The sequence below is a fragment of the Anser cygnoides genome, chromosome 19 (genome assembly GCF_040182565.1).
Source record: "Anser cygnoides isolate HZ-2024a breed goose chromosome 19, Taihu_goose_T2T_genome, whole genome shotgun sequence".
NCBI classification, from domain to species: domain Eukaryota; kingdom Metazoa; phylum Chordata; class Aves; order Anseriformes; family Anatidae; genus Anser; species Anser cygnoides.
Window position 1 is genome coordinate 7,558,993 of NC_089891.1, and position 23,099 is coordinate 7,582,091.

The 23,099-nt window shown below is 40.5% G+C and overlaps 1 protein-coding gene across 1 annotated transcript in view; it reads left to right on the forward strand.

Moving 5' to 3' along the window:
- The window catches only part of TOM1L1 (target of myb1 like 1 membrane trafficking protein), a 428,506-nt gene that overhangs the window by 182,223 nt on the left and 223,184 nt on the right, over positions 1 to 23,099 (forward strand). Inside the window, exon 4 of the mRNA XM_013178890.3 lies at positions 16,992 to 17,179. The gene's annotated coding sequence lies outside the window, so the exon portion shown is untranslated. The remainder of the gene's footprint in view (positions 1 to 16,991; positions 17,180 to 23,099) is intronic.

The window sequence follows — 23,099 nt, forward strand, 5'->3', positions numbered from 1 at the left end:
ATGGTGTGTATCAGTGCAGTGGCAGCACATGGGGTGAGGCAGCGCTTCGTACCTGAGGGTAAACCCTGCAAAAGCTGCTTTCTGTAGACAGGTTGAAGCACCAGGCTCACGTGTATGCATATTATTTAATTTGGAAATTAATTAGTATAAATTCTTAAAAGGGTAGCAAGTAAGTTGAAGAAATTAAATAGTATAAATCATATTTAATTAATCAATGATCTTCCTCCATTTGCTCATACTGTCTTATCGCTCTCTGGCTGTTGGTCCCATCGACCAGTTTATCCTGGGGAACATTTTAACCATCTGATCCAAAGTGTGATGAAGCCAATGGAAGAACTTCAGCAGTCCTTCACGCAGGCCAGAAATCTGTTTTCAGCGATGACATCATTAGACACCAAACATTGTTTAAATGCTGGTCATCTCCTAGCAGTAGTAATATGCTGTGCTTTTCAGCTTCAGTGCACTTTACAAGCATTTACGTATTGGCATCCTGCTTGTTTTGATATTCCTAGTTTCAGCCACTCATAGCATTCAGAGATGCAGTGAGACATAAGTACTACTTGCCAGATTAAGATAAAAGTGTGTTCTATACAGCAGGAATTTACCATGGAAGGGTTTTCTCATTTCTGAAAAGAAACGTCTTTGAGGTTGCTTCCTTAGCATTTTCCTTAGATTCTTGTATTTGAGGTGCTGGTCACAGTAGCAGACCAGCTTGTGAAGCCCAGGTACCCCACCACATGGTACAGGACGTGAAAGCAAGCTGGCTCCATGGACCGTTGCCTGAAACTTTCTGGCAGGGTCCCTTCTAGCTGGAGTAGGAAGCGTCTTCCATGCAGGACACATGATGGATTCACACTTTTGGCTGGCTGTGGTGCTTGCTCCAGGTCTAAGTTCTTGCTGCTCACATGCTGTGGCCGCGCGTTAGTTATAAATCATTAGCATGAACTGTTTTGGCAAAAAGGGCTATGAATTAATTGAGTTGGGCACAGTTCTAGAAACACAGTTTTAATGAGCTGGAACAAAGTCTTACCAGGGTGTGATGGTTTGCAGTGAGTAGGAAAATGAATTTTATTCTCCCGTTGTTTATACTCACATATTCAGGAGGCTGTTTTCGACTAAGCTCAGAAAGTGACTCATGAGCACACCCTACTGCTCCTTAAAGCAGATGCAAAAGGAATTAACTAAATTAGCCTTTTTTTTTTTTCATGCTTATGTGAAATGTTGATTGACCTCTTTTCTTTATTTGATGATCTTCATCTACATAGTTTCCTTTGCTCTCTAAACATAAATCCTGCGTATAGAGGGTGCAAAACCCATTCTGCCTATTACCTGGACTTTAAGCATGACTTCTTGTCTGTATTTATGAGTTTGTAGCCACAGAATACCCCTCTCTTTAGAGGGTTTGGAAATGTAGGTTAAGCATGTTTACACGTGCCCACAGAGCCCAGCCTATACAGGTTCAAAGGTACAGTGAAAATTCTTCCTAATTTTTATTGGACCAAGTATGCCTTTGTAATGAAACCAGAATCAGATAAGTGTGCTGAGTTCTAGGTTTGCATTGCTCTGGTGACCATGAATGTTCAATTAAATAAAGATCCCTAATTAATTATAGCAAGGTCAGCCGTTCACTTAGCCTGTTAAACAACTGAAACACTTTTATGGAATGCATCCCTGTTTATAAGTGATTGTAGCTGAATGAACAAGAGAAGCAACTGTTGCATAGACAGAGCCTGGCTAATTTAATCATTCTATGCCTGATAATTAACCATAAATATTGCTATTCTGTTATGTCACAACGTTTGAAGCCTGTTCTCTTGCTACCTTTGTCATTTCTGGGGGAGATTTCACTGGTAGTTTTGATGTGAGACATAATTCTTAGGACATCCACCTCGATGCTTCATATGCCTCTGCTTGACTTCAGTGTTTCATGGGGACTGAACATACGTACCCAGAACCTCCTTGGTCACCAACTGACAGTAGTTATATATATATATACATATATATATAGGTCTAACTTTCCAGCTGCTGTTTCCTAGTTCTGAGCTTGGAACAACAGAGCTTGGAACATCGTCGGCTGCAAAATATATTCTTATTTTCCATACTTCTCCAGTGTTTGCCAGTTAATTTTGTCAGAGCAGTGCTGCAATGTGTTCATAGCTTGATTCAGTCTCTGTTGAACTTCTTGTTAGGTTTTCTCATTGTTTGTTCTAGCTCTTGCATGTTCTTCTGCAGTCCTCAAAGGTTTGAATTCCCTCACACTTAAAGCAACTGAATGGCTGTATGTTCCCTTGAGCAGTCAGGACAGTTCAACCCATAACATGTCATGCATCAGCTGAAAAATAAAACTGATTCATCCACTAGTTTTTTGAAATATTCAATTGCTTTGCCCTCTGCTCTCACATTCACTTGCCTTCCTAGCTACTCTTCCCATTCAAACTGCCTTTTTAGCTGTGTCTCTCCACATCATGCTGTCATGCAGTAATTCTGTTGAGTATATCTCAAAATCTTTCCTTTCAGAATTTTTCAGCATTGCCAGCTCTCATGTCTCAGAAAATACATACATTTTTAATTCTTCTAGTACCTTCTAGAATTATTTAATTTTTGGAATCATACTTTTTTGAGGGTGTGGGGGGGCAGTTAATTAATCTTATAGGTTTCTTAGTAGCAGGAAAAAACTTGGAAAGGTACAATCAGAATGCTACTAAGCTGGAAGGCCATGTTGAAAAATACATTTACTGAAAAGTGTGTGTTGTGTGATAGGAAACGAGTGAGGTACAACCCCAGCACGAGCCCCCAGATTCCCACACTGCAGCATTTGGAGTTTCCAGTTCATTTCTGAGGTGTCAGGCAAAATGGGGGCTGCGATGGATGGATCAAAATAATCTGTACCCTGCAAAGACAATCTGGGAGAACAAGACGCCTTCTGGTACTGCCTCTGCAGCAGGCGGTATGCAATTTGCTCAATTTAGCATCAAGTAAGCATGGCTGAATTTAGCCCTGTATTTTTGGCTTTATTATTATCTGAGAATTACAACTCAGCCCGTTATCATGAGGCTAACTCACAAGGTTTTATTCAGATTTTTCTCTGTTTTTCTGCTCAGACAAAGCCCAAGGCAACTGGGATTTTCCAGAGGAGAGACTGTCTGTTGTCACTAATAACAGCTTTAGTCAGCAACATATGTTTAGTGATGTACATCAATATTTCTACTTTCACAGATGCTTAGATTTTGCATTTTGGATATCATCGTGTCCAGGAGCATGCTTTATCTTGGTGCTCTAAAAGTACATGTAAAATACTGAATTTTCATACCTTTACTTCTCAAAGCTGGAAGCCTGTGGCTGAAATTCCTCAGTGTTGTCAGGCAACTTTATATTGCAAAACATACCATTTCCTAGTTTGTACCAGAACCCTGTAAATCTTTGAAATATGCATCTCAGCTATGATTTATGAGATATTTGTATTATTTTTCTTTTATTTTTCTGCAGAAGCAGGCAATATCTCACAGGGTATGTTGAAAGACATTATGTTTTGAAGCAATTCACCTGGTATTCTGCCTCTCTTGCTCTTTAACACTATAAGGAATGCATGATGCAAACAATGTTGTAATTTCTCAGGAAGTTCCTTGAAGTTTTCCCTTATTTCTACTTTTATATTAAGTCATTCTTCTTCCTCTGACCTCCTAATCATTTCCTCAGCAAGAGATTGGGATGTGATGTGCAAGGAGATCATTTCAAATGAAGAGGAAAAAAATACACCAGAGAGGAAAGCTGAGATGTAAGGATGCTGTTTACATGCACAACTTTCGGTAGATAGGTAAATAAATACAGGAAGGTTTGATTCTGCATCACAATATTGTCCAAACAGCAAGCACAGACTTGCCTGCAAACTAGAGAGAAAATTCCTGGCAATTCCCTCTTGTGCTGGACTGCATGGAGAGATTTGCCCTCCTCATTATAATGCTATTTTGAGGTTCAGCCCACAGCAGCAGCATTTAACCACAATGCAAGCAAACAGGAGGAGGAAGGAACACATGCAAAGCCAGGTACCTGGCCTCTACCAAGCCTGATGGGGGCCATATTTCTGCTCCCCTTCTTGGAAAAGTGAGATTGGGCTGTCCTTGTAGACCCTCTCTGTAGCCCTCATTCAGTGCAGAGGCTTTTATTCAGCATGGTCAAATCTACATGGTTATTTGCGTCTGTACCCTAAATACCTGAGGAAAGTTTTGGCATTTATTCACATAACACGAGCAGTTTTGTTTGAAAGAATACCTATTTTTGTGTGCAGTTCAGATGTTGTCTATCCAGAAATGTTAATTTGCCTCCATTGTGGAAGGAAAAAAGTTTACTGAAAATCTGGCATGTGGCTTTTCTTAGTTTTATAGACTTAGGTTTTGCTTGAATTAATTTACATCTTCCAAATTCATGTTAAGAAACAAAAAATTCAGGAACCTTCTCCTTATCCTAGCAACTGAACAGCACTGTGCACCAAAATGCTTGTCCACTTTTTCTAGTTATATCAATGGGTCAAAAAGAAGCATTTTGTTTCTTGTGTTACGACTACAAATAGGGTCCTACAACCACTGAGCACAGACATTTTCTCCCAGTGTACTGTGTTATTGGTATTGAGAAAGTCAGAGCAGTAGCTGGTGAACAGCTGCTGTATAATAACCCGCCTAGTTTCCTCTCTGTCTCATCCTGAAATTGATGTTTAAACTCATTCTCATTTGTTAGACTTCACTGGTTTTGCTCATCACCTGAGAGCTGACTCTGCACAGGCCTCACTTATAGCAGAGCAAAAGGGTACCATGCTGGTCCGGAATTTCTTATATTGCTTGCAGTCTAATTTTCATAATTTTATGCTAATTTCAAGCAGTGTTAAGAACCTCCTGAGACAGGACATTAGAGCTCAAACTTCACCTGGATACTTATTCTCTTCGCTTGCAGACTATTCCTATCTTACTGTTGTGGGATGTGCCTGTGATGCCTATTCCTCTTTTCTTGTCTCTCTACAAAGCATGGCATATCCTTGGTCTTTACTGTTGAGTGAGTTTGTACCTGCCATCTTCCATGTAATCATTCAAAGGAGAGGAGATTAAATACACCACCACTCACCCTTGAAAGAAAGAAGTCTAAGCATAAACGTTTCCATCTCTGACATTTCCTCAGTTAAGCTTCCCACATCCCTTTTTCTTTTTCTCCCCCTCATGGTAACTTTTGGGTAGTGGTCCTATTCTTGTGTTTACAAATTTGCATAAAGGCATAGGAAGATATCTTTCTGATTTTGTTGAAACTGGCTTTTAAAATCTTTTACAATTTTTGTGTATAATTTGACAGATGAAAAAAGATGAGGAGAGGCAGGATCCATGTTTTAAAAAGTATCATGTGTCAGTGAGTGCCCTGGCTTTTGCAACTTTGTGCAATGGAGGTTGGAACTACCAATAACTGTAAATATAACCCATTTTTTTATTGGCAGAACAGTGACATCTATTGTTCGATATCACACATCTGTGACACTCTAAGCAACTGCCTACAGGTATTGAACTGATCTTTCTTGATTTCATAAGATGCAAACATGCACGGTGAAATTATTGATTCAAAGAATTATGTAATAACACATGTACTAATGCTACTAGACAGCTATGCAAAATTAAGTCTAATTCATTTTGTCATAGCATAATTAACAGATCAATGTGGATTGATGCACAAGAAGAGAAACCTTCTGTTAGTGAGAGTGTCAGAAGATGCTGCTTTATGAAACCTGCATATCAGCCACACTGCTGGCATGTCTGCAGCAATGCTGCGTCTTCCACACTGTGGACAGACAGAGGCTGGCAACACCCAGCAGCAGGCTTCTCCCAGGAAGAATGCCTTTGAATTCATCCACAGTGCAACTTCATACTATCTGCCCCTCTACAATCTGGATCTAACCAAGGGAACCCTGAATATTCAATTGCAAGCAGGCAAGTGTTGTGGGCAAGCAGTGAAAAACATTGTAGCTTGTTTACTTTTCACTGAGCGTTTGGTGTGAGGCAGAACCACCTAAGCCAGCACTGGGTCTTACCCAGGCCCCTGAAACTTGTAAAAAACAGCCCTGGGGGTGTACAATGGCCACAGCTTGCCAGGTACTTGTTCTGGGTATTTTCAGTCCAAGTCTTGCACTGGAAGCTGCATTCCAAAGCATCAGGCTGGGGGAGTTAAGAGAGAGTAACTTTTTCTGTAAGTCCTTTCTTCTTGTCCTCTTTTGATTATCTCTTCTATCTCTCTCTTTCCTTTTAATAGAGGATACAGAATTCATATAGGAAAGATTTTAATATAGCAGTAATGAAATACAGGGGCTATCTAGTGTGTCAGACACTGTGGCTGATTAGACTTTCTGATTCGTGAGCTAGAACTCAAGGGAACAGCAACTGTCTCTTTTACTGCCTTGTCTATGAAAACAGCAGAAGGCTATGTATGCTCATTACTATTTTATGTGATTCTGAACATTAGAGGAGAAGTGGAGAGAGCAGAGCTATAGAAAGATACTTTTAATAATTTTAATGGAATACCACGTTTCATTCTTATATAAGCAAACTCTGGGTAAGCAATTACTCTCAGTAAAAATATTTGATATTGGTAAATGAAGCAACATAGTTCCCTTCTTTTTATGCCATAAGTTTTGATACAAGGATGCAGAAATGTAAGAAGTGTGGGTAAAGGGAACACGTTGCCTATAGAGCATGCTGTGAAGATAACACTGAAATACATCCTAAACTACCAGCTGACACTTAGAGTCTATCAGTGTATATAAATGCTGTCTTGAATAGCCATAGCATTTTCCTAAATGGAGGATGTAAAGATGGGGAATGTTGCATAACCTACCTGGCCTACCATTCTTTGAGAAAGAAACGAGAAAATACGTGTCTTGTCTTCAATGGATCTGTACATAGATGAGCTATTCCAGTCCTCTGTTCTACAGTAAAGGCTGTAGGATGAAAAATTCATATTAAAAATCTTGGATTAAAATCTGTATCTCAAGTTTTTCATGTATTGTCCTCCAGAGTGATGTAAACTCACATCTAATTTCCTATGTTCAAGCTTCCCTTTTCAGATGCTCTCCACACAGTAGCACCCAGCTGCAAAATAACAGCAGCTGTATTTCTAAAGGCCTACGTTGAACTTCTGTGCTTTCCAAAGAGAGCAAAAAATAAATGATATAGGAACAAGTAACAGATTTCATAAATAAACAAGTTTCCGAAGGTCTCACTGTTCCCTCAATCAAAAGGGAAAAGGAGGGAGCATAATGAGAGCTCTGAGTACGTGCAGTGTGGTAGGGGCTGGAGATGCAGACATGCACCAAACCCCACTGGGCTAGATTTCATGAGATGCAAATATTCACAAAAGCAATGAAAGATGTTGTCTGTGCCAAAAGTTTACAGACTCACCAGTGAAGAATTAAGAGATCTTGTGGTGGCTGGAAGGAACAATGGGTTTGCCATGGGGCAGTAAGATGAGCAGTCAGCAGCTCAAGCTCACTGCCCAGAGATGCCTTACTCTGTGTCTGGAAATGTGTGGAATGGTGATAGCAGCTGGTGCCACAGGCCAGGGCTGCAGTCAGGGGAACGAGAGAAAACTTGGAGTCTAGGCAAAGGCACAACCCTGGGAGTAAAGACAAGCACCTGCCAGAAAAGTCAAAACCAACCCTGCAGGAGTTACCTGCCGTGGTGAAGAGGCCTCTGTGGTCGGTGCTTTTAATAGCTGTTGTTAATTTAAAATGAAAGCCCCCAAACGGCTGGTGTACTACACAAGGAAGAGCTGTGTGTGCCCGGGGATAGTTAGTGGTGCAGCTGCATCAGCACCACTTGGGATGCGGCCGGCTGTGTAGGTCTCTTTTTGGAGGAACGTTTTCTCTGACAAGTAGGAACATTCAGCAACAGCACCCTGACCACGGTGCTGAGGGCAGAGGCCTGGCGGAGCCGCAGGAGGGGAAGGTCCTTCACCTTCAGGAAAGCTATCCAAAATTAAATGGCTTAAGATCAGGGCCAGTTTTGTTTTTTGATTTTTTTATCCCTTAAAAAAAAAAAAAGTCTTTCAGGAAAGCAATGCCCTATGGTTAGGAAATTCAGTTTGCTAATACATTTTTAAACATTCCCTGCTCCATCTCTCCATCTGCACTAGCTTTAGAGCTCTTTGGAAAATCTGGCCTGTGTGAGAACTGAGCTTTTTTTTTTTTTTTTTTTTTTAACCTCACATGTGCCTCACGTATTCACCCAGCAGGTACCAGAGGGACCAACAGCTTGGAGAGAGCCTTATCCCTAGCACTGTCAACAACAAGCTGACCAGTCCCTAAGGGGAATGTGAAAGAAGGAAGCATTTTTAACTGCATCCCGACACAAGGCAGAACTAACGGCAGTGCCAGGCTGGCAGCAGCTCTTGAGGAAAGTGTTGCTAACTTGCGGCGCTCTCAAAGACCCTGAGCAGCCGTAACAGATCCTGGCCTCTCCAACCTCTAGAGAGGCATTTCCACTTCATTTTCTTTTTATGGGCAAAACCTGAGATCTTTATTCAGTCCCTGCTTGGTCCCTGCTTGCGGTGCCAAAGCAAGTAACCGTGACTGGAATGAGTAAAAACTACGAGTCAGGCCTCGGCCTGGAGGTGGCCTAGGGGAGGAGCCACCCATTTCAGGTGAAGTTTCCTCATGTTTCCCCTCACTCCAGAACAGATTTTCTCATCTTCTTCATGTCTGCACAAAAGGTAAGTGTCCCTCCAAGCCACCCTGCCTTCCTGTTGTGGAGAAACTGAGGAAAATGGCTCTTCCCACCGACTGCTGCTGGGGCAGAGGTGTGAGATTTTTCAAAAGACCTGAGGGAGCTGGGAGCTTGTGTCACGCTGAAACTCAGAGGGCGCCACACAGTTAATTCCCCACACATACCCTTGAAATCCCAGTCCTCTGTATTTATTTATTGTCTGTGAACTTGCATCCCTTTAAATTGCAGAAGCAGAGCATGAGTGATAGTAGGTTCTGAAAAATCGGTGTTAGCAACATGCAGGCAGCCCCCAGTCTGAGTGGAAAGCAGTAATTTATTATCTATTAGGTGATCTGTCAATCAAAGAGGACTAACAGAGCAATAAACTTTGAAGAGATCTGTGGAGCTATGCCCATACTACTAGCTGGCTATCAGAAAGGTCAGGTTGGTAAGATGAATGGTTTCCTCTTCTTCAGACACTACATCTTTTACTCTGGTGGCACATGCAGCTCTCTCTTATCAAGCCAGATTGTCAGATATCTCCTGTGGATGCAGTTGACTCCAATCCAATTGTATATTTTACTGTTTCAAAGGAAAGAATTTATTTTATTTTCTTCTGACACACTTTCAAGTGAGGCCCCCATTGCTCTGCTGCTGTCAGAATGGAGCCATCTCCTCACAAGGCTAGTGCTCCCGAGAACTTCCAGGGTGGTAGCCATATGCTGAAGCTGTGAAGCTGCAAGGAGACTTTGTCAGAGACATTATTCCCCTGTGTTGTTCCACTACAGTTGGTGTGTCTGGGCCCAGGTGCGAGACCTCTTACTTAGGATTCAAGGAGCACAGGCTCATTTTGTTTGTCTTTCACCTGATTCATCATGCTGAGGGCTCCTCCAAGGTCAGGCCCTGATCACCCTTCAGTGAAAGCTGAAATTCAGAATTCACTAAGCCAGGAAGAAAGCATGAGAGATTTATATACCTCATCTCTGGGAAAGATGGGAAACCTTAGATTTTGGTCCAGGACCGCTTCAAATATTTCATCTCACCCTTATTCCCAGTAATGCAAAAGCATTTTTGGAGGCAGCAAGTAATATGTGTTTTGAAAAGGTTTCTCTAAAGCAGGTTGCAGAAGCTGTCCCTAAAACGTGAGTATTTCATCATACCACTCTAAACAGACAGTCTCGCTCCTAGGATGCTGAGGAACTGTATTTCTTTATCAGACTTTTAACTCATTTGAAAGCTCCTCTCTGAATGCACTGCACAAAGCAGCCCAGAGCACTCTTGTGGTGGGGAATTAATCCACTCTCTGACATGCTCTCTGGCTCCGTCCTTCCTTCCTTCCTCACTCCTTATTGCACTGACATTTGTTACCATACTCTGGCTTGCAGCTACAAGGAAAAGTGTAACCGAACTTTCAGGCCCCTGGGAGGGAAGTGGAAATTGTCCCAGCCTCAGATTCCAGCCTGAAATACAGTTCTGGTATTCCCCATTCTTATTGTCATTGCAATGTTGTGTACATGTTTATTTGTCATACTCTAATAAGCTGTATGTGAACAGCAAGCTTGTTTATTCTCTAAGGATAGATTAGAGCAGCTAGTCTCCTCCAGGAATAAGTGGAAGTTGAATTATTTATTTTCTTTTCTTCATAAGAAGCTTATAGCATGCTGGATGAAAGGTCAGAAATAATTAAGAAAAATACTGTTCATTCAAACAGAAGAAATACGTGTAAACCAGCTGAAATGAGTATCGCTACTATACCATTCATGCGTAACAGGTCACAGCTGGTCTGAGTGTGGTCTTGTGATGGGAAGGGAGGATCTTTTGGGTGTTACAGGAGTCACACTGGAAGGATGCAGTGATGTCTGTTGTTTTATATGAAACAATTACTCATGTCCACTTTCAACAGCATAAAGTAAGTTTATGGATGATGCCTTTTATCTGTCGTCGTGGAACAGTTTTACCAAGCAGGCTACCATCATGATGCGCATTTTAGAAAAGAGGATACTGAAGCACACAGAAGGAACAAAATTCTGCGACTTGGAACAAGTTAGCTCTTTAATTACACTTTCAAATTAGGCTCTTTATTTTTAAAATATGGTTTCTTTAAATATGGTTTCTTTTATTTTTCATGCAGACAGTGTTTGAAAATACTCCTCCATTTATATTGCTTTTATAAAGGACTTCTTTCTTCTCCAAAATATTGATACCTTCCATAAAGCAGAAATTTTGCTTTTATGAGTTTATATGCATTGGTCCAACACCTCGAGTCAGTGTTCTGAGTAAAAGATAATATTCTCAGCCACTGAAATTAGAGCTTGTTTCTAAGGTGTGGACTAACACCTGTTAAAAAAAACCAAAAACTTACTATTGCTTTACTGGTATTGCGTTCATTTTACATTGCCCTAATACAAGGTTAGGTGTGTCAACTTGGAAGCATTACATATACAGAAAATCCTTTAATTATCATTCTGATCACATGAGGAACACAATTTTCTGAAACAGATTTAAGGAAAAAATACCTGTCACGGACTACATTCTCAATAACCCCAATTGCTGGAATTCCATTTGGGAATAAATAGCCTAATGTGCTCACTTCAGTTTAAGAAAAAAATACATTAAAGTAAAGGTATTTTGAATGAAAATGTAATCTCCTTTCCCATTTCAGCACAAACTGAGTCCATCCCACATAATCATACTTTTTACTACATACAGATCTGTGATTGCTCATAAAAACAGATTCTGTAGGTTTAAAGCCAATTGCTGCTCATAGATAAGTGAAATTGCTATTTTACCTGAGGGACAGCAGAAAATATGCATCTCACCTTATTACCAAGCCCTTAGAGTTTAATTAATGGATGTTGAAGTGCTTTGAGATCCTCAGATAAAAGATAGTTCCTAAGTGTAAATGTGATGAGGACTGCCTTGGCTAACCTGACCTGGAGATCCCTGGAGTTGAAAGCATGAGCTGCTGCAGGGGAGGGAGAACAGCAGGGCTGTCATGAGGGGCTTTAACAACCTCACCACTACGGATCCCGCACAGCAGGGAACCTATAACCAGTGGGTTACACAGTTACTGTTATTTACTGCCATAGGCAGAGACCTATTAAACTCAGTAGGCCAGTAGATTAAGCACATACCCTTTCATTCAGACATTTTTAAGGTTAAAATCCTATGGAGTACTTCAGAGCTATGAAATACCTGTATTTTGCTAGAGCTGAGCAGAATCCAGCTGTTCAAAGAGAAGAGTTTTCCAAGAGTTCCAAAGTACTTAGGTACCCAGCCTCCAGCGCAGGTCACCAGATATTAACCCAAAACTTTCTTGGAGTCCTTTGAAAATCGTGGATGTGATCAAAAACAATTCATGAAAGTTTTTAGCTTCTCTGGGAATGGGATCTGCGTACAGATGGGAAAAAAAGTCTTTTGTTTTTTCTATGTAAAGTAAATAATTTTGTATATATTTGAGGTTCCATAATTTATTATTACCGAACTTCATAATTTACCATTCTAAAATTCATTACATTCTGCACAGGCAATGTCATATTCTCTTCTGGGCACCATTGTGCTGTTGGCTTTCACAAGTTCCTTTAAACCAGGTTATTGAAATGTCCTCTTGGCTGAGGGTTTTTTCTTTCAAGCAACCTCCTTAGAACAGCCTTGAGTTAGTGAAATGTATCTCCAGACATAATGTATAGCAGTATATGGGATATAAGATTCATTGACTTAGCCGGGTTTAAAAAACTAATCCTTGTTCCCTAAATCTTGGACAAAACATTATTTTAGCTTGAAATGTTATGTGGCATGCAGTAAGTCTTCCTTGGGCATAAAATTTTATTTCTACTTCAAGCCTGTTTTGGAAACCTTGGCACTTTCAGCTTACTGCAAACAACTGCCACAATGTGAAAAGTCTTTTGTGATGCTGGAGAGCAAGGTGCCCCAATGCTTTGTGATGTAAAAATTCATTTAATTGTAGGAAGAAACAATAGATTACAATTTCAGAGTTAAAACATTATCAGTGCTGGGAACATTGATGTGAATCCTCTATTGAATCCAGCATCCACTGTAGAGGGCTGACTGATGGATTCAGAGGACTGCTCTCACCCAATGTTGCCTGGAACTTGAGTGGCTGTGTGGGTTAGAAGACCCGCTGGGAACTGGTTCAGCCTCCCGGAGCTGCACACACTGACTGCTGTCTGTGGGAGCATGGTGCGTTGAGAGCAGTGGCATTGCCTGCAGCCGTCGCACCCCACCCAGCAGATGCGCCCACCAAAGCAAAGCACTTCACTTCCACCAGTTAAAAAAGAGTCTGAATATTGTCAAGAGCCCATCCTTGTTTCATCTGAGCTGGTGCCTGATGGTTCAATCCACTAATTGTAAAGATTTAGCTTACAGCGGATCGTATTTCATTGCTTTGAGAACTCATGCTCATTTTGCAAATTAAAATAAATAAATAAATAAAAAGACAACTATCAGCTGCCTATTTTGGGCAGCTGTTAAAGCCAATACAATCCTAAACAGAAGAGTGGAGATTTGGGGACCTCTCCTTTGTTGTTTTTGTTTCCCATTTAATTGTTCAGCATCACCTATATTTGATTTGTGGTCAGATGTCCTAAGCTCTGGTATAGGTATTATCCGTATTACCATTGCACATTCTTATTTAATATTTTTTAAGCATCCTGACCCATTTATAGAATAAAAGTCATGAATGAGGTTAATGTATAAATAATGAGCATGATGACAGCTCAGAATAATGATGAATGAGCTGAACAGGAGATCTGAGAAGCTGTCCAAGGTCAAAGCTCATGTGGGAGTGTTAATGTTTCCTGACACAGCTTTATTTCCTTCTGATTTCCTATTTTAAATAGATTTGTTATTCTTACAGAGCTGTTAAGCCATTTAAAGTGATATGAAGATGTTCTGTGACCTCTGAGTAAGGAGTGCATCTTGCTGCTAACCCTTTATACCATCTGCTGTGAAATACCAGATCCAAAATCCATTCTTCTCTCTTGAAAGAGAGACAGTTTTGAGGACATTTGATGTGAGGGAGGAAAAGAAAACTAACAAACAAACCTAAAGACTAATTATTGACTAATAGAAAAAAAATGCATCAATTCCCATATGGCAAATATTGTTTACTAAAATAAATATTTATTGACAGACCACAAACATCATTCCAGACTGATTTTTGAAGAACTCCTGGCCTTTCTAATACTGGTGAGAGTTTTGCCGTTGTCTCTGGCGAGGCCATGAGCAACATCCCACATAGAATAGCATTTGGCTGGTGAGGGAGGTATAGAAATTGTATATTGATGCACAGCTGGACCCCATGGTTTAATTCGTATAGGTAAAGTACTGTCCTGTGATCCAAGCCCCCCAGCTGCCACTGTAATCTGTATGGTACTGGCAAGTTTTGCAGCAGCAGCAGCAATTAATTCCGGCCTTTCTCCTTACTTAAAGGTGGGCTTGTTCATCAGTAGCCTTCCCTGTGAAACAAAACATTATGGATGATGGATGGACTGCATCTCAGGATTGCTCTGAAAACTATTTGTGTCTGCTGCCTTTGGGGTTTGCTACACTGGACCATGGCCCAAGCCTGGTGGGTGCCGTGAAAATTGGCAATTTGTCTAGTTGCCATGTTTTCCACACGGTCTTAATTTACTCTTGTCTCAGGGAAGGAGGAAAGGTTTTCTGTCTCTCTAATCATTTGCTATGTATGCTGCTGCTACTTAATTTATTTTCTTTGGTCACTCTTGTCAGAGTTTGTACTCCTCTCTCAATCATGCATTGAGTCAATTGAATGCTGATACGCTGTCTTTCCACAAAAAGGGCGCCGAGTGTTATGCAGATTCAAGAAAAACTGTAACAAAATGCTTGAAGACTATTTTTTTCCAAAATTGCTTTTTTAAAAAATGGCCTGAAACTTGTAGTTCTTATCACAGATGCTCCTCATGCAAACATGCTATTTTGTTCGTATGGCCAGAGCCAAAAAGGAGGCTGTGAACCCAGTACAGAAACACAGCCTGATGTGAAAAGAGGAGCATGTGGTTGGAGCAGACTCTGCCCCACACATATCCCCTCAGAGCTGGAAGAAGGCTGTGAGCATTTGGATCACCTGTGGTACCTGGGAGATGCAGAATATTTCTGGCCAGCAGAAAAGCTGAAAACATTATATTTCAGGCCACTCAGGAGCATAAACATGATTTCCTCCAGTGTTAAAGGAATATAAATCCTATAATTTGTTGACAGAGCAAGTGGTATAAAGATTGTGCTAATTTTCCTTAAGGAAAAAAAATGTATTCAATATGCTTTTATGCAGTATGTTAGAAGAATAGGTTCCTTGTAGTGCATATCTGTTACTTGAGAGCTGGGATCACAACAAGAAAGGTAGGCAAAGGCATGGAGATATGTAACAGCTATTGGTATAAACCTACTGAATGAAAATAATTAGGGTAAAATTAGAAACACAAAATAATGCTCTGGATAAACTGTCACTTATAATTTATATGATTTAGAGTGAATTAACGTAAATCCCCAGCATAGCATATTTAGAAATTGCTTTCATTTTATCATAATCATAAGCTCAACTTTTGCTTAGATGAAGATGAATTTAACAGGACGTTTATCTGCTGATGATTGCCTATAAATAGGATAAATGCAAACTAGAAACAACAAAAAAAGTCCTTTGTATTTCCCAGAGTGCTGTATGAACAGTGGTGTGTCACCATTCAAACATACAAATGCACACTGTGCCTTTCTAATTTTTAAGTTGAAAGTTTAAAAACAGAACTGAAAATGAAGAAAAAAGGCAAAATATAGCACATCTGTGGCATTATATGCACTATCCAAAAAGAGCGACCTTCAGAGTCGCTCAGGTCACGACACACAAGACAGTTCCCATTTTATAATTCTGGAACAAAAGTCAGAGGAACACATGCGTGACTCTTCCACGGTTAATATCATGGAAGATACCTGCTGTGACGTGTTCACATACCCCAGGACTAGGTGCTGATTTTGTGTGGTTCTGTGGGGCAGACAGAGGGTATCGGTGCCCCATAACACGGCAGAGAGGCTGTGCAGGCGGGTACAGGTGCAGACTCGAGCAGTTTGTGCAGCTTTGCTGGCCGGGGCCCTGCCTTTGCTGGGGCTCCAGGTCACTTTCCTACGTGTTCCATCTCAGCGGAGAGCAAAGCATTGATCTCGCCCAGCTGCAAAGCAGTGAGGATATGATAGTGGAAAGAAATTAAGTTTACTCTGCTTTTCACAGTACTTTTTGTCACTCTAATAACTTCATAGATATGAAATTTTGCTTGGAATAAAACACAGCCCTGTCAGAAGGCTGGCATTGGGGACTAAGTGCCCAAAACATATTTCTCATTTTCTCCTGCTGGATTTTTCCTTTTTCTCCCTGTATTTTCTTTTAACTGCTAGGCTCCAGTTGACTCACTATTCGGGTTAGGTAAACCTCACTTCCTCCTTGGAATGGGTAGTGTCCTGTTCATGTTTATTGTTTTCTTACAGTACTAGTCCAGCTTTTTTCTTTTTTTTTTCTTTTTTTGCCATGATGCCTGCTGAAGCAATATCTTAATAACAGGGAAGAAAAGATAAGTAATACCTTTTCTAAGAAAAAATATTCCTGAATTCAAGCAAATTTTGAAATGTTAGTTCAAAGAGTAAACATTCTTACTTTTTAATGCGGACTTTTCCACCCATTTTGGAAAGGGCACATCCTCTGACGTGATACACTGTGGTTTCTAGATATCATTAGATAATGACTGATCTGATAGCACCCTCCAGGCACAAGATTTTACTTTGATTGGGATGAGTTGCCATCAAGCACAGTTCGTTAGGAGAAAATCAGAGAACACCAGTCTCACTGGTACAGACCCAGCTGGCATGGGTCAAATTTAAGCAGAGGAAGTCACGACTGCAAGAACTGTTCTCTCTAAGCAGTAACAAGAAGTGCCTGGAACTGGAAACAGGGTTGAGATTTTCCAAAGCTGGGTGGCCTTTGCTGTTTTGTTTTCTTTGTTTTGTTTTTTTTGAAGAGGGTAGAATGAGTGGAGCTATGTTATATTCTTTTTAAAAGTGAAAACTGCAATAAGCAATGTCCCACTTGAAAAAGATGGTAGCATTTTGGAAGTGTGAGATGTGTGGGCCATGTGATTTGTGCTGGTTGCTAATTAATCATTCTTGAGCAGTGTTAAAAGGTGGTTTGAGGATTTAGAAGCCTAAATAGCTAATCTATTTCCTTCCTTTTGTGTTTCTTTGCAGAACTGTGACTAAACCATGACGAGTTAGAAGCATGTGTAATATATGCATGAAATCTGCAGCACCCTTCCTTACAATTAATGCAGATCAACAGACCCTGATTGTTTTGGACCACAGAGCAAGAAGCAAGTCCTACAGACAAGTCCCCTGCCAGCATTCTTCTCTGGAGAGCATCAACAGGAAAAGATCAAGTATGTGAACGTTTCTGATTATGTCCTTAGGTTGTTAATGGGAGAAAGTGGAGGACGAACATTGGTTATCCTCTAAAATTTTAATATAAATTGCTTTCCCAATAAGCCAGGAAACTCTGGGTCTCTTTGAGATGGGATGGTGTGCTGGGTCCAACTGGGATGGAGTTAACTTTCCCTGCAGCAGCCCATACTGTGCTGTGCTCTGCAGCTGAGACAGCCCTGGTACCACACCAGGGTTTTGTCTGTTGCTGAGCAGTGCTGGCACGGCACCAGGGCTCCCTCCAAACCCTCCAGAGCTAGGAGGCTGGGGGTGGGCAAGAGGTAGAGAGGGGATATCACCAGGCAGCTGACCTAAACCATACCGTGTGGTGTAACACTCAGCAGTAAAAGGTGGGAACGGGGAAGGAGGGGCTCTCATTATGAAGACATCTGTCCTCCCAAACGACTGCACATGTTGAGGCCCTGCTTTCTAGGACACGGACAAATATCACTTGTTAAGGGAAGTAGAGAACAGTATTTTTTCCTCTTTCTTTTATTTTGCCCTTGTTTTTGTTTGTTTTTCCCTCTTTTTTTTCTCTTTAATTAAATTCTCCTTGTCTTATCCATGAGCCTTTTTCTTTCCCCCTCTTCTTTTAAGGAGAGTGAGTGAGAGAGGGGTTGTGGTGGAGTTCAGCTGCCCAGCAGGGTAAAATCACCACAGATAGATGCTGTATTTGGTTTGAGTGTTATGACTGATTCTGAAGTCATCATTTCATGTGTTCATCTGCATATGTTTACTTCATATGATCATGTCTCAGTGTGTGGAATTGGAGAAAAGCATGTAAGAAAGAAGCTGTTATTCTTGTTACTGAACTAGTTCTATGCTACGATGTAGTATCAGAAAGGATTAAGAGGATTGGGGTTTTTTGTTTGTTTTATTGGTTCCTTCCTACCCATTGCTTCTTACATAGCCCTTGCAAGAACCAAAACCAGTTTCCATTTCAGTACTTCAAAGATTATTTTTTTCCAAAGCTTGTTGGTTCTACTGTATTCCAGAAAGTGCAAAGTTACCATTTTAGCTCTCTCTACACCAGGAGTCACATTCACTCTGCATTACGAGGTGTAGAAGTTTAGATAGAAACTGAAAATATGTCTGTATGAGTTTGGACACAAGATTGCTGTAGTCCTTTCTTGAACAGCGGTTTGTAGCAGGGACTTCAAATAAGAGGTACATGAATATAGCAATGACTGAGGTGGAATTCTTATTATTATGAGTATTTTCATGCTCAGCAGAGATCTGCTAAGGATCAGCATTTTTGCGAATAACAGCTTTTCTCATTGCAAACAGAAAAGAGCAGTTACGTTCTCAGGATCATGCACTAGTTCTGGTCTCTTGGAGCTCAGAAAGTTGTTCTTGGCAAAATTTCACGTAGTTGAGATTACTGTTCAGCTCCAGATTGAAACCTTGGAGTCTATTCCAGTTTGCTAGTTTTGATAGTTATTTAGAAATTTTTAGTGAAATTTGCACTCCACATTTTAGAAGGCTTGTTCACATCATAAAATACACATCACCCCTTGCCAGTGACTCCTCTCAGTGCCTTGTGTCTAGGTGTAACCTGTAGATACCATTTTCCCTTTGTACTTGGCACTGTAATCTCAAATAAACCTTATCCTTACAAGACAGCAGATACTGAGGCTCAAAATGGTAAGTCAAGGGCAACAGAAGTCCATGGCAAAACCTTAACCCAGGTACCCTGATTCTCGCTTTGGTAATTCATGGCCTGGACTTTTTTTTTCTCTGTAACTGGAGTTTAAATGTTGGTTTATTTAAAAAAAAAAAAAAAAAAAAAAAGCCAAAGAATTTGCAGCCAGATGTATCTGTTCTCTGTTCTCTCCAGCTGCTTTGTGCCATGCCACTGATTCAAAGTGGCTCTAAACATGGCCTAACTAGTTAATGGGCTGCATTTGTAACTTATTTGCGTAACCGAAGATATAAAGGCAGCATGTACCAATGAATCTGGTCTAACATCCTCTGTAAAATGCTATATGGACATTCTGCTCCTCCACAAACTTCTTTCCCTCTCTTTACTCTCAGGGAAGCCAACAACAGCGTAATGTTATGTCCAAAGCTGCTGTTCTGTCTATCCTATTTCCCAAACAAAGTCGTTGCAGCAGCTTCAACAGAGGCTGTTCCAAGTTAGTAATAACCTAATAAAAGCTACTTGCTCTGCCTCTCATTTGTGCTAGATATAGTTAAAGACTCTTCATGAGAAAATAGTCTTGTCCTAAGTGTTGCTGACAAAATGCATGATTTCCCATAGAGGCCTAACTGGAATAGCTGCAATTCAGCAACCTGGTTGTTCTTTCAGGTTCTTGATGAAATAAATAATTCACACAAGGTCACACAGTAAGTCAGTAGCACAGCGCCTGGTGCTATTTGAGTGGCTCGCTGCCTTAAACTGACAGAATATGATTCATGCAGATTTCAGAAAATTCAGATTAGGGGCAGGACTGTAGCAAAAATAATCTCTACTGATAACAATTTCTCCTTCAGATCAAAAAAGCATTGAACCTAAACCAAAGGAAGCTGAGTTAGATGTACAGAGATTTAGAAAGTGTTGCAAAGCATCCCAATTAACAAATAAAAAATACAACATTCAAAAGGAGTTTCTCTTTACACTGTATGGGCAGAAAGAGACTTGTAGAGAAATTCTGTGATAATCCTAATCTGTTGGATGAAATTTGCATATACCATACCTTTATTGCCACATGAAGAACACCCACGCACGCTTTATCTTTGTGTATCTGTACAGGTACTTATGGAATTTGGAAATGTTTGTTGTAGTAGCCACATTCCATTAAAAAGTCCTAAAACTGCAGCAGTATTTCAGTAAGAGAAAAAACAAATCCTGCTCTGCACACACAGATTTGCAAACCCTGGGGAAACTGAATACATTTCCCGCTAACTGTTCACATGGCAAAAATATTCACTTCTTTTATTCACATGTGCTTTTTTTATTATTTTATTTTCTAGCTTTCCTAAGCACAGTAGTCTCTGCTAACTGTTGGTGCTGCTCATTTAATTTGATATCTCATACTTCATTTGAAAGTTTGAAGTCCTTCTACTGTTATCCCCAGTGATTTCTTCATATTAATTAATTGAAAGCCTGCTGGTCCATTAGAGGAGTGGTTAACGACTTCTACATTCAAGTCACATTTGACTAACACAGCTATTCTACAGCATTTGCTGGATAAAGCATGAATGAAGAATGCCCTTAATCATAATAACAACCTCACTGACCCTAAACGAATTTGATTAAAGCCAGAAAGTATGTCTCAATAATAAAAAGGTGAAACCCTAAAAACACTGTACCTCCCCTTCCTATTTCCAGTTTCTGCAGATTAGGTCAAACCTCGAAGTTCCGGCTTAAATCAGCTATTAAAAGGAGGAGTCCTTGTTCCAGTGACTCATTAAAACAGAACGGGGAATGCTATCAGGCAGACTGGTGGGAAAACGAGAAATATCAGCCCTTTTTCACTGTAATGGGGAATTTACTTTCCAAAGAGTAGGTTCACTTCAACTCTATATTGCTCATGAAGAATTATGAAGTGCATTTAGACCTCAAATCATCCTTTCATCAATGTAATTTAATAATTCAGTATTATTTTAATGAATTTTCCAGCACTGTCTTGTGGCAAAAGCCTAAGGTTACCAACGAATGATAAATGAATAATCAATACCTGTTACATAGACACTTTTATTATTATGTTACACTTTATTGTGTTGCTTAATTAAAAATAAGCTGAACCCTTGGAGAGCTGAGCAATTACTTTCAGCTCAGTGACTATAGAGGGTCTCTTCTGAGCAGAGCTCAGAACCATAGAGGATTTTGGATCTGAGAAAGTCAGGAAAGGTGCCTCTTCCCTGCAAGAAATTTGCAGAGATTTTACCATTATTTTCAATCTGAAATCAGAACAGAGTCCATCTGAAATGGTTTCTTTAACTTGGCAATCCCAAAAGACTGTCAGCTTGGTTCAGTGAAAATATTTTGATTTGAAAGTTTTGAAATATTTTAGTTTCAAACTGAATTATTTATTCCATTCTTTTACATGCGTGTGCACACATGCGCACACACACCAAGAATTTCTTTAAAATTCAGGGGGGAGGAGAACTTCTTGTATTTTTTAATGGTGTAGGTTTTTTTGTTTTTCTTTTTTTCTTCCACCTGCATCCTGCCTATAATCTGCCTTTCTGCTGTGCTTCTGTTTCAAGTCAGTCTTTCTCCTATCTTCCCCTACCTTTTGTGGTAGAATTCAAAAACTCCCCAAATGAGCAGACTCAGGAGGACTCAAAGAATAAGTCACAAGGCCAGTTCCAGCAGCACTTTGAGGGCGTGCAAGGCACTGAGTAGAACTTCATCTTCTTCCCTTTTAAAATCTGGTATCCTAACAGCCTCCTAACCTTCATGGGAAATCAGTCCTGAATAGTTTTTCATGTCTGTCTAAATAAGTTTCAGATGGATAAACACTCGCATTCCTAATTCAGGTGCTGGGAGTTGACTCTCTCTTCCAGCTCAGTGCGTGGCGGTTAGAGAAGTGATTAACAAGTTGGAGCGCAAAGTCTGCTGAAGCTCGCACATGGAGAGAGCTGGTTGCCAGGGCTTAGAGCCATGCAGGCATGAGGGAAAAATGATTCTGCTTTTTTTTTTTTTTCCTGAGCGTATTTGCCAGATCCTGGGCTCTACCTTGTCAGTAAAAGCTTGGCTTCTGAATAACACTTTGGGGTGTTCTTGTCATTGATGCTGTGAATATCTGCAACAGCCAGAATCATTTGGAAAAGCCCATATTGTTTAGCTATCAAGGCTGTCTAACATGCAGAGGCTTTGGGAAGATTTTGGTCAACGGTAAGAAAAGGTCTTGCTACACTTTCTGCATTGAAATATGGATGAAAAAGATACAGGTTGTCTCAAGTAGCATTTGCAATTTTGCAAATAAAACTTCCCTAATCCAGCTTAAATGTGAGAGTTTCAAGGAGCTGAAACTGAGAGATGCAAACAAAACTGGAATTATTTGTCAGTGAAATTACTTCCCTTTAGAAAAAGAGTGAATGTTTTTTCTTGCTCTTTATATTCAGTTTTCAGATAAAAGGCTTGATGCCCAAATTTGACAAGTTCTCTGCTTGTTTGTCATCCTTGGAATATATTCACCTGAGTTATAGAATGCGTACACACTATTTTATTTATTAAAAACTTGCCACGTTGTGTGAGTAGAAAAACTAGAGCCTGCTTCTTCCAGCAACAGTATCAGCCAGCCTCAAAGAACAGAGTGCAGATGAAAAGGGACATTCCTGAAACATCCTGGGAATTTATGCTCCTGGCTGGGGCCATGGGACAGGTTTCTAGCCCATGCAGAGCTGGCAGTAGGGCTTCGAGGCTGCTTTCAGTGTGATGGGGTATTCCCTTTAAAAACCTTTGTTCTGCTTAAAGAAGGTGCAGGCCTTGCTGCCTGCAGGTTGGATTTGGCATGACAATACCTTTGGCCATCTGAGCACTAGTGTTTGGAGCCACAGCTTAACCACCTGCCAGTGTGTTAGCAGATGAGAGGGCACCACTGCTTTTGTGGCAGGAGAGATGCACACCCAGATGTGTAACGAGGCAGCGATTGCTTTGTGCAGACCCCAGTAACCCAGGTGAGCTCATCCTTCACTGTCTGGATCCCAATTTAATGACAAGGCTTTGAGGTCCTGATATGTCTAGAGAAACATTTCCCAACTTCTAGAAAAGTTCCAGTATTCGATACGGAAGAAAAACATTTTTTTTAAAGCTTTGGAAAGTTTCATTTTTTGTTGTTTGGTTGGTATTTGTTGTTTTTTTCCAAATCAGAACAGTCATTTTGGGGCCAGCTGTACTTGGCAGTTTCTGTTCATGGGAGGAGATGCTGA